The 16,953-nt window shown below is 47.4% G+C and overlaps 1 protein-coding gene across 1 annotated transcript in view; it reads right to left on the bottom strand.

Annotated features, from left to right (window-relative positions):
- Window positions 1-16,953, bottom strand: part of LOC144108878 (corticotropin-releasing factor receptor 2-like) — a 118,343-nt gene that overhangs the window by 66,855 nt on the left and 34,535 nt on the right. The window lies entirely within an intron of this gene.

Here is a 16,953-nt window from a genome sequence, read left to right as displayed (position 1 = left end):
ATGAAACGGCTCTTCTTTGGGTGGGGAGCCGGTCACGCTTTGTACGCCAGTGAGGAATGTTCGTTTAGTGAAATAAATGGAGGCCTTATACAAACATCACATAGAACACTTCAGTAACTAGGGTTACTAATTAGCGTCGCCGACAGTTAATGTCAAAAGTAATCAAAACGAAATAAAAAAATTGATAATGAGCAACAGCACATGTATGGGCGCATAGGCAGAACCTGAGCGAAAGTGAATGGCTATATTCGTGCGAAAGATCTGTATTGCTATCGCGTTGCACTCTCAACGACAACCTTAAGCGTCTGTTAATTTTTTTGCGCCAGAGCTTATGCTCTTGTTGATTCCAACTGTCGTGGATCCCCAGCAATTCGAACCTGCTAATTACGAATTTCGAATATTTGATCTGAAGCTTTATCCACCTCCCGGTCGCGGTGGTCGCATGCTAGAGGCCCTTGCGCTGCGCAATGTCAGTGCATGTTAAACAACTCCACGTGGTCGAATTTATCCAGTGTCCTCCATTACGGCGTGCCTTACAGCCTGAGTCGCTTTAGGACGTTAAGCCCATAAACCAACCAACCTTCATCATCTCGTAAACATCAGCTGGGTTAAAGAGATCCGGTTAATTCGAACCAATTTCCGGCCCCCTTCAATATCACATTATCGTGAGTCGACTGCTTAGAAGAACTGCTTGCACCCCTACGCCTTCTCCTCGCTATCCTCTCCCTTTCTCTTTCACCTCCGCCGGTTGCAGCTCGGGTGCTTAATACATTAGATAGCAATTTCCCTGGCCGGAACATAATTATTATTTCCTTTTTATTTATTTATTTTTAAATAAACCACTACTACTACTACCCCTACGCTTTGAGAATGACATGTTTCCAGGCTAGCTTGTGCAGTTTCGTTTGGGTGGGACAATTTGAACATTGGGACAGGGTCGTAGAGGACAGCGGTGGGTCGTCTTTGTCACTCTTCGTCCGTGACCCAGTGTTCGAGCTGGCCCACCCAAGGCTTTTGATACTCATCACTCGGGGCTCCAAATGGATCTCGATATCGAGCATCTTTTTTTCCAATTTTGCTCCGACGCATACTGTCAAGGTAAAAGAAAGAGAAGCAATGTGCGGAATGAACAAGAAGTGGTCACAGTCGTCCGCGCCACCAAAGATACCCTACAATGCTTGCTTTTGTTGTTGTTAGCCCAACAAAAGATGGCACATACCCACACTGGGGGATGGGCCAAGAATCGGGTGGCTATTAACCTGAACGCAGTTAATAAAAAGGAAAAGCACGTGGGAGCGCAACGCGATAGGCAATAGGTACCACGAATCGGTGTTTTTTTTGCGCGCGCGAGTGACTGACACTGGATGCAATCACGCGTGCCCCTTCAAACATCCGCTGCGGACAGCCAGGCCGAGAACAGTGTCTGGTGTCGGGAACGTACATACGCTTCGCATCTTCCCAACGGAGACAGTCGATCAGTACGGGTAATATGAGAGCATTGTCGCGTTTGTCGGAGCTCGCAGAGCAGGCGTTGCATGTGACGGTAAGGACGCTGGCCAACAAACCGAGCAGCCGATAGGGCACACATCGTGATCCCCAAAGCAACCGACGGTGCCTGCGCGATCCCGAGAGGGCTGGCGGCCTGTATTGAAGGAGGCCGGCTTTCTTGTCTTTTCTTTTTTTACGCCACAGCGTATACAGCTCGTTCGCTCGAAAAGCCGTCGGCGTAGTGGTGATCGGCACCGCGTGTGGGAAAGAATAGGAGGCTGCGTAAAAAAAATTGTTCCATGGTAATTTGTGGTTCTAGTGATTGATGATTGATTGCTGTGCGATAGGCGATGACGAGTTAATGAAATCGATGTAATTCATTGATTATTTAAAGAAATGCAAAAAATGAAGAAAAATGAAAAACGGGGGTCCAGAGGTGCCCAAAAATGCTCAGCATAAAAATGAATGCTTAAAGATGCCAATAGATTTAGAGTGTGTAATAGATCAATGAAATAATCGAAACAATTTAAAAAATGAAGAAGGCGTTCAAAGGCGTAAAACTGCTCAAAATGTAAAGCCTAACCCATTACGCAATCGCGTCAAATCCTTAAAGAGCTGCTTAAATGTCCTCTCTATTTTGAATTAGGAATATGTTTTGATGCTTGCTCAATACACAAAAGGTGTTCATTTGCACGCATTGAATTGTACATTTGAGAAGCCGCATATGCAGGTATTGGGTGCCGAAGGCGACGAAGCCACAAAGGGCCCGATATAACACGCTTGCGTTGTGCCGCACAAAACATTTATTGCCAAGCAATACAGAGGGGGGCAAACCACCTAACATGGCACGAGGCAACTCTTAGGGGGCTTGCCCTTACTGGGCAAAGGACAGCCCTTGAAGGGCTATCCGCTTCGGGGCGTCGGTAATTATCCGGCGCTGGTCAGCAGCAGCGGAGCTGGCCAGGAGAGTCTCACAGTATGACTCCGCCGTGGTGGGGGATGGAGGGTGTGGGAAGGCAGGACATGTGAGGAGGACATGAAGGAAGTCTCCCGGTTTCCCGCAGAGCTTACAAGAAGAAAGGAATTGATCGGGGTAGCGGGCATGAAGGAGAATAGGGTAAGGAGCAGTTCGGGTCTGGAGTCGGCGCCAGTGGGAGGCCCGGGTTAAGCTTAGGGAGGCCGTCGGCGGAGCGTAAACGCGCCGGGTATCTCGTTAGTAGTTAAGAATAACTTTGAACGTAAGCAGGCACTCCTGGGATGGTGGAGGAGGTCCAACTCCGGCCCGTAAAGTGAGACCTTGGGCGAGGGAGTGGACCTCCTCGTTACCCGGGAGGCCTGCGTGTGCGGGAGTCCAGATAAGGGTTACGGGGTGGGTGAGGAGCAGGGATGGCGGAAGTCGGCCGAAAGAAACTCGACGCACGCAGGAAGCCGCCAGCAACAACATCGGAAAGTGTGCACAACTTCGTGTCCCAGTGCAGCATTTTTATAATGCTGTCACGTCTGTTGTGTGGGGATTTGCCTGGAAGCTTAAAAAGCAAAGTACGCAGCTTTTATGTGTGTGAACTCAGCGTAGAAACTCAGTTCAAAGGAAAAAAATTGAAAATTGGTTTTTGAGGAAAGGAAATGACGCTGTATCTGTTTCACATATCTCGGCGGACGCCCGAACCGCGCCGTAAGGGAAGAGATAAAGGAGGGGATGAAAGAAGAAGTGAAGAAAGAGGTGCAGTAGTGAAGGTCTCCGGAATAATTTGGACCACCTGGGGATTTTTAACGGCCACTTACATCGCACAGCCAACGGGTGCCTTTGCGTTTCGCCTCCCTCGAAACGCGGCCCGCCGCGGTCGGGTTCGAACGTGGGTTCTACGGCTCAGTAGACAAGCGCCTTAACCACTGAGCCACCGCGGTGGGTAATACGTGTGTGCTTTGTGTGGTGTGTCAGCACAATGTAAAACTGCATTGTTAGGTCCAACGAAGAAGAGGACTACGTACACAGTTTAAGTATATCGGCGTGACATAAAATGTGAACGCGATAACTCACATTCCAACGAAAAAAAAGAGGAATAAAAAAAAAACATACCGCACGAGAAGAAATGCAGATGCGGTTCGATAACATTTTCTAATAGTGCTCCCTGCCCTTTAGAAGGGATAATAGCCAAGTGCGTGCCTCTACTGAAACTACAGTTGCTGCTCTAGTTTCAACTACTTCGGCCGCATTTCATTTCACGCGCATACTGATCATCACCATCAGCTTAACCTGCACCAACTGCAGGTCAAAGGCCTCCTCGATGCCTTGCCAATTAACCCTCTCCTTTGCCAGCTGCGCCCACCCTACGCCTGCAAACTTCTTAATCTCATCCGTCCAGCCAACCTTCTGCCGCCCCCTGCTACGCTTGCCTTCGAACCACTCCGTTACCCTTAAGGACCAGCGCTTTTCTTGCCTTCGCATTACATTTGCCTTCGCCCAAGCCCAGTTAATCCTCTTGATTTCGACTAAGGTATCATTAGCCCGCGTTTGTTTTTTCACCCACTCTGCCCACTTGCGGTTTCTTAACGTTATACCCATAATTTTTTTTTCATGGTTCGCTGCGTTAATTGTCCTTAAATTAAGCTGAACCCTTTTCGTTAGCCTCCACGTTTCTGGCCCGTGGGTGAGTACCGGTAAGATACAGCTGTTGTACACTTTTCTCTTGAGGGATATTTGTAAACTGCCATTCATGACCTGAGAGCACCTGCCATATGCGCTCCACGAAGAAGTATGAATATTACTGATTTCGCAGTAAAGAATTAATTTTTTTTTATGAAACTGGAAAGGCACGAAAGAAATCATGTGTCTAGAGGAACATCAGTTGAAAAAACAATGGACAAATAGTCCTGTCTTCTTTGCTAATTCTTGGAGGAATAAAGACTGACTGCACTGTAGTATAGCACTTCACTTCATATTGCCTGGACCATGGCTCGAAGGAGCCAATAAAGCGGGTTGTCGGGTAATTGTCTCAGGAGCCGTAATTGAGGAGCCGGCTAATTGTCTCGGGAAAAAGACTCGGTGTCCGCAGAGAACGAGTGGTCAGCCTTTCCGCGTGGATTACCGATTTCTGCCGGATGCTTGAGCTCTAACATATAACTTACCCCATTTACCTCATGAATGACGACGTCTTGGCTGCAACGTACGGAACTGTGCATAGTAGAGCGACACGCAGTTCAAGCTGGCTCATAAGCGTACCAGCAGAGCCCAATGCGAGGCAAATGTATCTCGCAATATCCTATGATTGCTTCTTTTTTGCGGAAGTCGCGGCCGCGTTATTGTCCGTGTGCATTCGTACGCGTCTTCTGGCGCTGGTAAAACACCATGAAAAACCAACTAGCCCGTCAGTTGACGCGTTATTTGAGCCGATTTCCTAAGTTGTTCGCTGTATGTGAATATCGGGCGCCAAAACTTGCTTTTTTTTTATTCCTCCGATGCCCTCCTCCCCCCCCCCCCCCCCCCCTCCCTTCATAATTGTAGCAGACCGCTAATTTCCAGTTCCGTTAATACCTCATATCCATATATATTTCTTCTTTCCTCTATAATATCACTTATATTAGTTTGCATATGTAATCCACGATGACATTGGTCATCATTTTCTTTTCTAACACTTGCTGCACTGTTTTTAGCCTGATTTGTGTTATTTTTTGTTGGCCTTCAGGCTGCAGCCTTATAGGTGAGTACTGTCAAGATACACCGGTCACTCACCTTCATTCTTTGTATATATTTGCGGAATGCTTCATAATTTAGGAACAAGCTGGCAGCGGCCTAGTCTATACCATATTTTTCGGACTGTAGTCCGCGGACTACATATATTTAAGAGCTGAAATTTCGCGTGGTACGGACTATCTATGTGTGCGAAGTATAAAGGACTTAACTTTTTAAAATCTTTTGTCAGACCCGAAGAAACGTAACGTGGCCGTCAACGTAAAAAGATACAAACGCGATCCGACTACGCTTGCGGCATTTTAAAGCGCTAAATCTTAGCAAGCTTAGGATTGTTAAAATACACTTGGCAGGTCTGCAATATGAAACTAAAGACAACAGACTCGGGGCCAACAACGCTTCATGACGGTGTCATTGAACACGTCTTTACTAGCACAGTGGATTTAAGAGCTTCGAAATACGTCCCCTACTTTAGTTTTCACAGACAGTTGGCCTCCATGCCAGGACAGACAGCGACAGCGGGATAGACAGGGATAAAGACAGCGGCAACAACGTCGTGACTACCAAAGAAGTAAGTTTACTTTATGTTAATGAACTGCGTCGTTGAATTCCTAGTGAGTCTCGACTTATCATGACGAATGTTCTCGCGCTTCATAGCCAAGCAACGTAGAGGTTTGCCCAACGTTTTTTCTCCTTCTTTTTCTAGGCTTACCTGGCACAGAGCATGAATGCCATATGAGGATGTATGCGGGCGCTATCGTTTCATTGTTTATTTACTTGCACGTACTGCTGTCCCAGGAAAAGGGGATTTGACAGAGATGGAAACTCAAACTTACGGAGCCAGTAATGGAAGAAGCAAACTCTGTCACCTCCGTTGCGCCCGATTTACCAGGGCGCTCAAGCGGTATGTGTGCCTTTCTCACGTCATTCGTCATGAGTAAACACACGTAGTGCGTGCTTTTCTAAAGCGCACCAAGCAAGTGAAAAAAAATAGAAGCAGAAAGCTGTACTTCGCGTTTGTTTGTTTTTAGAACTCAGTATGAAGACCATTTCTCAATCCTCCTGCCTCCCGACAGAATAGTGTTGACACTGTTCCTGGAACTCTGAGAGGCTTGCGACAGACGATTCGCGACCAGATTCGATATAGAAGCGCGCCCTATAGGGTTACCTGCCGTTGGGTCGCGTTGCTTGGGTTAAAAGATTTTCGCGCATCTTGTCGCGTTTGGCGTTTTTTTCTTTTTGCTAGGGATTGAGTGATAAAATAAAGTGCTTCCATGTGTCTCCAGACTTCAGCTAGTCCCGCTAGGAGTTTCGAGGTTGTCCTTGACATTCGCCAAGGAACGGGTTGCTACTTACCAATATTTAATAACCCAGTTTATTCGGTTTTTTGTGGCATATTCTGGAATTCGAGGTCGTTCTTGACACAAGTCCAGCTTTCTCGGGCAAGAATGTTGAAAATTGAAAAATTGGAAGACTCTGTGATGGAAATATTGATGGTATTGGTCCAGTACTGTGATATATATCAAAATATTTGTTTTAAAATGTTTCCAGCGATTGGACCGAACAGTTAACAGTGCCCTATAAAACCAACAGGGAATGCTTTTAACGATAGCAAACGCGTGAATAGCAAAAAAAAATAAAAATGCAAGACTGTCGTCGCACGTTCAGCGGATATAATGATTGTTATAGTGAAATTAATCTTACATTATATGAAAAAGTTGCGTTCATAAACGGTTTCCTGCTCAAACATTCTTTTGTCCAGAATTGCTGGGTATGAATAACCAATTCCATTTCTTTACTTGTGGCATGGTCTGGAATTCGACGCACTCTTTAGCTCTCACAAAATGACGGTCAGCGGTTTCACATCTTGTTACAAAACGCAGCAAAAATTTACTTCGGATTCATTCATACTACTTAGTGTTCCCTAATGTGCACTTACAACCAACAGCACACGGGTGTTTTTACGTTGCGCCTCATCAGTCAAAGTACGGTCACCACTCGTATTCGATGGCACGACCTTGAGCACAGCAGGTGAAGGACGTAGTCATCGATACATAGAACCGAACGAGAGAGCTACAGCTCTCCAAATCGCGCCTCCGGATCGACATGGCTGCAAGAATCAAAGAGCACCTATTTCCCTTTCCCAGGTGGGCCCCCTGAATCATGTGTTCCACACTCTAGAACTTTGGATCTTCTGATCCCCGCTGCACTGTATGACGGCTCCATATGACTACAATTGCTGTATCACTGGATCCATAATCTTCATTAGAATACTGTATCACTGAGCCACAATGAGCACACATTCTGGACCACTGAATCACATGAACCACTTCTCTGCGTGACCCCACATAACCACCGTATCTGGATCACTGGAAATACATGACATCGTATATCCACGGATCCTGAGTCACTTGATCACGTGATCCGCGCGGGATTATATGATCCTAACTATATCACACGGCCGTTCACGGCCACACGTTGTTGGTCACTGGACCACACTTACCATTACAGTCAAGCCCACTTATGCTAACCTCACAGCCGCGCAGATCGCTTTCGTTGTATCTGAAGTTCGTAGTAAGTGGATCTGCCCTATTACAGCCGAAATTGCACTCAGACAAAAGTGGTATTTATTTCCTTTAAAAATCCGTTGTGCACTTCCGTTTCATCACGGTAGACTCTATCATGCCACTTTCTGAGCTCAGCGGCGCAAACACGTGTTGACAAAATTGCTAGGATGCAGAGGCGAAGCTACGGCAACGCATGTGCGCGCACAACGTGCTGGCTTTGCCAACGGTAACTAGGCAACGTGGTTTTCTTCTTAGCCGAGCAGTGGCCTCTTATCACACCGCTTACACTATCAATCTGTCGAAGGCAACGATAGCCCTTGTCCTCACCTTTCGAGACCTTTTTGCCTGTGCATAGCAACACCTTCGTATGGTAATCGCGGCTAAAAGCTGCGGCTCACTCCCGTCTCCAGCCAAGGGGTGCGGAAAGGGCTCCGCTTTAGGCTGAGTAAAAAATTCCTTTGCGTGGCTGCGTTTGGCAAGGACGGCATCTGCCGTCTGGATAAACGCAGGAATCCGATTGCGCAGGCGACGCACGCCCCCTGACCGGCTATAGGCAAGTATGTAGGGCGTACCGCGTGAGTACAGCATTGAAACTTCTCAAATCGTTGTCATTGGTTGATCACCTGTCATGCGCAGTAGTTTCGCTTTCAGAGCTGCCCCTGTCTCGCGCTTACCACGCTTCTGTTTCCACCTGAGACACTTTGTCCAGCCAGCACACACACACAGGCATGCATCGATTGAGCTTTTAGACTGGCGAGGCGAACTTGCTTGACGGTTAAACGGAATTTCAATGCCGCAGCTTTTTTGTGTTTTTTATTGGAGCTGACGCTTTCTTTGGGGGCATCATGGGAGCTGGGAGACGCTCTTCGGTTGCCGCACTGGCAGGAAACTATCGTTTATCGACAACTGGGGGGAATTTACTGCACCTCCTCGTTCGTTGCAACCGAGAGGTGCTGACACGGTTGTTTGTTGTACCTGATACGCAGTGCCATAGCCCTAATACATGTTTCGACAGTAAACGGCACCCTTGTTCGTAATAAGCGAGCGTTCGTGGTAACTTGTGCCGTTACAAGTAGCCGCGACTGTAGTTCGCATGCCCAATCATTCTGGATCACGTGATCGAATATACCACTAGAAAGAATGTCCCCATATCTACACATTTTGAAACTCTGGACAACGTGATCCCCACGGAATCACTTGATCGTAACTGAATCACGTGACTCGGCATGACAGCATATTCTAGATCACTGTATCAAAGGAACCACTATTTCAGATGACTAAGTGAGCATTCGTTATGAATCACTCGATCGCACAAGTTACTGCATCACTTGGCCACGCATTGTGGATTACTGAGTCATACAGATCACTCGCTCACATCACCCAACATGACTACTAGTATAGACCAATGGGTCAGCTATGCCCCTTGATCGTATTATCACACATGACCAGACATTCTGGATAACATTATCCCCCCTTGATCGGAGGACTACACATTCTCGAGCGCCCACTACTCGTTCCGCAGGCCTTTATGGCCCGCGCTTATTTAGAAAATATTTCCTGGGGCTCGCAGGTAAACGCGAATTTTCGTGTACGGCACATCACGCTGGCGCTTTTATCGCAGGAAAAGTATCTCGTACAGACTTCGCTGCGAAAAGGTCCCAGGCTTTTAAGGGATAGGCATCAGAAACTCTCAAAACCGGCGCTTTTGGGTGGCAACGTGAAGCAACAGAAAGTGCGAAAAAATGTTCCCAGACGAAGTATGTTCTCAAGTTCCATTTTGAGGCGCACTACAAACAAAGGGAAGCGAGGCAAGACTGGCAGATAAGCCCTCGAGAACTCGCCGGCGAAGTTCTTCGCTTTATCATTGTTTTAAATCTCTTACGTAAAGCGAACGCACTAGATGTCTCCGGTGTCTCCCAGCCTTTGAGAAATCAGAGGCGCCACAACAGGAGGTGCAGAAGAACATAGAACAGCAACAAGAACATAAAGCACAAAACAAAATACCACAATGCAGCGTAGTGTTTTTCCCTAACGCGTTCGCGCCGTAATGGACTGCGTTGGTGCCCCCGACATTGAAGCTTTGGCTCGGGATTCAGGGTTACACTCCAGCAACTTCAGCCTTACATAGTGTGAGATACCATGCGCTGCAGCGGCCCGCTGGCTGCAGCTGTGCCCGAGAATGCGGAGCCCTGCAGAAAAGTTTTTGGCGGGAAACAGCAGCTAGCAGGACAGCGCCGCTTTCGATGAAAGTGGCGATAGCCGCATCAACGTCTTTTCTGTCGCGTTGACGGATGGAAAAGTAAGTGCCCCACGAAAGGCTGTCGTGTGAGAAGTGTGCGCGCTCCGGCACAAGCAGAAGGATTAATCTTTTTTCCTCTTATCTTTTCGTTTATCTTGCATGACTTTTTGTTTTTTTTTTTGCTTTACCTTCTTATCTGCAAAATATCAAGTTGAAGTTTTAAGAAAAGAGAGAAGCCATGCGCTGAAGACCCATTGCCTTCTAAGCAAGAGACGTCCTTTTCAGGTTTCCTTGCAATGAAATATTCTTTCTATTAGTTTGCAGCTCAACGTGTTGGCACTGCGTTCTTCGCCGTTCATATTTTCGGCTTTTTATTTTTCATCAGCGCAGCCGCGTCAAAACTTCCGCTACGTGCAGCCTTTCTTATAAATACAGTGTACCGGGTTGGCTTCTAAGCTTCGTAATAAGGCTTTCTAGCACCCTCTGAAATCCCAAGCTTCGGAGCAATGAACACGAGAGTTCCTGCCTTTAGAAATGTAAAGAATGCTGACGGTGCAAAGCGAGGCACAAAGCCAGATCCCGAAGCAAAGCACGTGAGTTGTATATTTCTGACGGAGGTTAAAATTACTATTTTAATTATTTCACGCCTTTTTATTTTTAGTCGTACATTGATTTTTTGTCATTGTAAGCTTTTTTCTAGGCTAAGTTATAAGCTATATGAGTTTGGTTTTTTTGATTGTTCTTGCAATTTTCCTAATTTACTTTGACTGTGAATGTGAATGTCACGCAGAAAACATGTGGACGACAAGGCGAAAAGGTACTGGTTTATGCACATTTAAGTGCGAAAACACAACTTCACGGGGTCAAACCTAAAGAAGAATCTTGTGGCTTGCGTGGCCTTTAGAGACCAGGAATAAAAGGTATATTGCCGCGACTGGTTTTTGGATCCGCGGCGGCGCGAACAGATCATTTTCGCTGGCCAATGCACGATGGCACTATGCTATCACCGCAGCCGATCACGACTCTTGTTAAACTGCAGCGCACTCTCGCGCTGTGCATTGCACGACGTCGTCTTCATTGAGTAATACTGCTATCTAACTACTATCGTCGCCAGAAGTGCCGACGGTCGAGCAAAGCAAAACCATGAGCCAACCAATGTAAACAAATGTTTTGACACGTCTACTCGGTTTAACTACGTTAAAATCCTACCACTTTTTTTTTGCTTTGTGTGATCGCGGTACGCCCCCCCCCCCCCTTGTTCATCCGGGCCTGGGCGTACCAGACCCAGAAGGAACTTAGCACTGCATGCTGGGAAGGCTACGGGTCAAGCACCAACGTCTGGATTTTCATCGTGCCCCGCCTGGTCGCCATACTGGTGAGCGAAGATTGCATGCAGTTCGCAGGGGATGGTCGCCCGTGTTTTTGGTATCATAAACGATTGCGTAAACCCATGTCCGAGTCAATGTCTTGTAAATAGCCAAATTGCATTTTTTTATTTATTTGGCAGGTGAATTCGGTGTTCCTAGTAAACATCGTCAGGATCCATGTGTCACGAATGAAGCCCAGCGGTCCGTCGTCGGAAACGACGCAGTTCAGGCAAGAAAGCACGCTGTTCCTCTTGTCCGCTGGTCTAGTGTGTCGACAGAAAAAAAAAGAAAAAAATCCTGGCGAGGTGGAGTCATGAATTATACATCTGAGGTATAGTGCGTCCCTTCCCGTAAAAGCTTAGAAGGAAGGAAAATTTCGGTTGCGAAGGCTTGTCGCTCGGACGGGTGACAGAAACAAACTCGGAGAGAGCACATCAGGGAATTGGATGGCGAAACCGCTTGTTTCCTGCACCTTTGCTGCATCTTTGCTTTGCTGCACACCTGCATCTTTGCTGTGACAGCTTTTTTTTTTTTTACAAAGTCAGAGCCTTTAGAAAAAAAAAGTTTCCAGCCGCGCGGTCCTAAAACGAATCCTGGCAACAGCTTGGCAACCACCTGAGCAGACGCAGACGCACACTGTGTTCAGGATCTTGCTTTTGGTTTTCCACAACCTCGCCTGAGCGTTTAAACGATGCGAAAGCCAGATAACGCAACACTACGAGCGTTTAAAATCACGGTGTTGTCTTAACGAAGCGCACGTAATCCGATTTTCGCGTGAGCCAACAGAGGCTTCAAACATTAGTCGCCTTCAGAAAGCCGCTTTTCTAGTGTGTTACGTTTACGTGCACGCACCGGTTATGTAACGCTCCTTGATGTCTTTTATCAGTCACCCACTCATGCTCGCTATCATGGGTGCATGCGTGTGCGTGTGTGGCCATAGGGGTGTGTATGGGAGCACTCGGTGCATGTAAGCAAGCAGCACAAGTGATGCGCGCTCGACAAACTGTGGCGTCGAAATCTGTAAAGAAGAAAGTAAAGGCAACTACACACCAAAATAAAAGTAAGGAAAGCGAAGGGAAGTGAAGCAAGAATAAAGTAAAAGGAGTGGTAACTTCTGTTCTGCTGAAGTTACCACTGAGAGCGGGAAAACGTTGTAAAGTTAGCGTTTCTGCTTTTATTTCTTTTTTATTTTGATCTATTTCAGCCGCACTCCTAAGGTTTTCTTTGTAGTATATACACGATGAGCGGAGAGCATTTGTTAAATGCCATCTTACGCGCAGCAGCTCATGTTTTTGTTGCGCTTTACTTCCCACCTGAAAACGTGCACCAGTTCCCTAAAGCAAGCTTCGCTGCGGCGCAATTTCAAACGGTACAAAACTTTCATGAGTCTTCTTGCTTTTCCGTCATTTTCGTTTTCGGTTCGTCTTTTTTTGTAAAAATAGAAAGAACGCCGACGTGGTTCGAATGAAGTACCTGGGTTTCGAACTAAGCACCTCCCCGTTCTTTTTTGCTGACCAGAGTCCTGTATTCATTAGAACGAAGCGACAAAAAAGTTAGCCGATTGCTCTGAGCGGAGAGTGGGGAGATTCGCTCGACTGTTAGTGACAACAGACGTCTTAGGAACGTCAATTCTTACTGCACCTCCCAACGGGAACCTCGATTACGTGCTCAGGTTACAAGCAAGGGAAATGGATACAATAACAATGAATTGTGTTAAAGTACGGTTCACAGTTGCTTATTCGCCACGACAGGGTTCGAAATAGAAAGTTTGCAAAATAATGGCTCAACCCTCAATCACGGCAGCTTCGAAACTAGAACGTAATGTTCCAAGTAACGCTCCCGGGTTTATCGACGAAAAAAAAAGACTTTTCCTGATCCTAAGCTTCGGCAAGCTGATCGTTACTGCTTGGTGATGCGGGAAACGAAAGAGCGGAGATGGTGTAATAAAAAAAAACAAGGAAAAATGCATTGGTGAGGCTTTTCCAAGCGCTAAAGCAAAGAACAGATCTTGTTTACCTAACCCGGTCTCTCCAGCCAGCCACCCGGAAGGTACCTAAGCTGTTAAGTTAATTAAGCAGGAAGCGGATCAGTTCAGCGTGCTTTCACGGATGGCGATAGCACAGCAGGAGCAGAAAGCAAAGGGAAGCCTGCTTTAAAGGATAATAAAAAATTAACATAAGCAAGTTAGGTAAACTAGGCTAATGCTTAGTTATAAAACAGTTGACAAGAACCGTGGCGTCCCTCCATTATCTCTCCATGCTCCTTCTTACTCTTTTCCACCCAATCTACGCACACGCTAGCAGCAAAATCACTGCGGAGAGCCCGAGAGGCGACCATGTCATGTTTTGTCATGCCAGTCCTGGGAGTGCTTCTCAGAACCCTCAGGGACTCGAATGAGCCCAGGTACACTGTCTTGCCACGAACTTACTCTGGGTACTTCCTTGCAAGTACTTTCTGGCCATTTACCTCAAACAAAAAATGAAAAATTGATTTTTGACGAAAGTAAACGCGCAGTAACTGTCGGACGTCTCGCTGGACACCTCTATTCCGTTGTGAGGTAGGGAGGAAGGTGGGATTGAAAGAAGGGAAGAAAGGAAGAAGGAAAGAAAGAAAGAAGGGGAGAAAGGAAGAAAGAAAGAAAGAAAGGAAGAGAGATAGAAAGAAAGGAAGAAAGAAAGAAGGAAGGAAGGAAAGAAAGAAGTGCCGTAATGAACGGACTCCGGAATAATTTCGACCACCTGGGGATCTTTACTGTGCACTGACGTCGCGCAGCACACGGGCGGTTTTTTTTTTGCGTTCCGCCTCTATTGAAACGCGGCCGCCGCGGTCGGGTTCGAACACGGGTAGCCAGGCTCAGTAGCCGGCCGCCTTAACCATTGAGCCACCGCGGCAGGTTTACCACAGGATCGCCTGCATGCGACTCAATTTGTGCAGTCACGGGAGCTGAGCTGCAGCGAATGGTGCACAACTGGTAATCTTTTCTAGCGGTGTCAACGGCAATAATTACTACCCTGAGTGAGGTAGGGTCCCAGGCTGAGTCCGTGAATATCGCCGCTTTGGTCTCATCTGCGCGTCGGAATTCGTACCTTGCGTTGCGGCTCATAATATGCATTTGTTCTTCTCGGTAACTTCTTCCAGGTCCGCACTCGGGAGAAATCTTTGAGGTGAATCTCTCGGGGTGAATCTCTCTGGGCGAATCTTTCGGGGTGAATTTCGCTATAAACGGGAAGCTGCCGGCACGTCTTGATCAGAGTACGATGTCGGTTGTTTTCCTGGAGGTCCTGCACGGTGGCCTGCAGAGTCTGTAGTTCTGAGTACTGGCGTAACTTTTCAGCCCTGGTGTGGCGCGGTAGCTCTGTGACGAATCGGGTACTTTCACTGTTCCAGCTTTCCCCTTTTGTGGTCTGCTCCTTAGTCAGGTCAAAGCATGTCGCATCGTAGCAGGCGCATGATGTGTATGGCCGTGACTAGGGTACAGGTGATCTCAGATAGGGAGCCACCGGCTTATTGGGACATTCTCTTGATGAGATGGAGAATGCGCTTCGACGTTGGCTGGAGCAGCTTGAGCCATGTGGCGGCGCCACTGTTCTGCGGTGGGTACATCCAGGACCCTGATATAACTCCCTGGCCTGATGTACCTCCAAGGCTTATACCTCCAAGGTGTATGGGTAGATGTTGGTGCATTTGTCATCTGTTCCCCTTGTGAGAATGTACCCGACTATCACCGAAGATGGCTGTGTGCCAGTGGTCTGAATATGGTTCAGTATTCGCGCCGAATGCTTTCTGATCCGCGATGAAGGCCTCTTCTTTGGTGGCGTGGTCTCCAGGCTCAGTCGCCCGCGCACATGATGAACCATGCGCCGCCGTCGACTTACTGCGGGCGGAAGGCCAGCATTTGCATCACTAGTTTCAATAATGTGGGTGAGAGTGCAGCTCCGTGGGAAATACGACTATGATTGTTGAGCGCCTGAGGTTCGCAAATGCCGCTATTTATTTGAAAAGCGCGGTTTTTGAGGAATGACTTGATGGAATTGACAATGCGTGTGCCGGGGCCTGACCCTTCGAGCGCCTAGATCATTTCTGTGTGTGACACCGTGTCGAAAGCGTAGCGCAGGTCAACTTGCACCAAGACGGCAGCACTTTCCCTGACATCCGCAGCAGCAGGAACAGGCTGTCTTGCGGGTGCAAGGCCGGTTGGAACCTGGTGTGTGCCAGATGCAAATAGTCTGATGCGTCGATCTCCGCAGAAGGGAGAAAATGTCATGCGAAAACTTGCAACAAAGACGATGTCTCTAAGTGTCGCCACCTGTCTTGCTGCATACCTGTCGTGCCTCGGCTTTCTTACGGAAGAGGACGACTCTCATTCGACTGATATTAGACGGCGGGAGTCAGCGAAGTTTCCTTCGACAAGATCTTTCACGCAAGCTGAAGCTGCCTGTCGTGTCATAGAGGAACCTCCTACTACCGACCACAGCTGCAGGATTGTTTGGTGCAGCTGATTTCAGCCGGTGCTCTAGAATAGAAGTCGTCTCCAAAGATTAAGGAGGTAGGCTGTCTTTACGAGTGTACCAGAGTGAACTGAAGCAACACTGTACGTAAATGAGAAACATCTGGTACCTTCAACATCGGCGGGAGATTTTACTATAACGGCTAACGTCAGGAATGCTATCGTGCTCACATTCGTCTGGTGACAACTTTGACTACGTGTACGAGCAATGACAACGGGAATGGCATTGCATGTATATGAACTGAGCCTTGCACGCACATGTTCCAAAGCATACCACGGATTAACCTGCACATTATTGCCCAATTTACACTGCGGAATTAACTACGTTTTGCACACCTTTGAGATGAAAGGATGAATATGCACAGTCAGAATCTATGCGCCACGTTTAAGGAGTAGCCGAGAGTTAATAAGGTCTGCAAAAATTCGTCGTCCAAGCAAAGTGTTTAGCAGTAAGGAATGCTTCTTGTTGTGCGAGCACACTGTACGAAAACCCCAGGAGCTTCAGAAAAGAAAACGGGGTTATCATGAGCCAGTCAATTCTTTCTTGCATCGCGAAGTATTCGTTTACGTAAGAAAAACACTCATGTAAAGGTGTGTGTCATCCTCCATCTCGTGTATGCGTGCACAACTTCGGCAACCTGCAAAGTGTGTCGACGCACGAACTTTCTGGTAGGCATAATAAAAACGGATACGATGCGGCAGTGTATTAACTGCCCGTACATGTCGGTGGGTGCTTTGGATTCGAATCCACAGTGGTCGATATTACTGACTGACAATAAGTGCTAATACGCACACCAATGATGGCGTCGCCAAGAAATTTCCGGGGGTGTAATTAAACATGCCTTCTGGTGATTTATTGTCTTTAGTGGTCTTTAGGTAATGCCGCGTTCATTCGAGGAGACTTAATAAACTTGTCTCTCCATCTGAATCTTGTGCGTCTGTCACCTGACATCACCATTGGCTGCGATATGCAGCCAATGGTGAGATCCGGTCGCCAACCACCCAATGGCCGGGTCGCTTGCCATGGACCCTTGAAAGTCGCAAGTATATCTGAAGGACCAATGACAGAGGAACAGATGGACGCGAAATGGGCAATA

Source organism: Amblyomma americanum, chromosome 10 (assembly GCF_052857255.1).
Source record: "Amblyomma americanum isolate KBUSLIRL-KWMA chromosome 10, ASM5285725v1, whole genome shotgun sequence".
NCBI classification, from domain to species: domain Eukaryota; kingdom Metazoa; phylum Arthropoda; class Arachnida; order Ixodida; family Ixodidae; genus Amblyomma; species Amblyomma americanum.
This window is presented reverse-complemented; position numbering and strand designations above follow the sequence as displayed.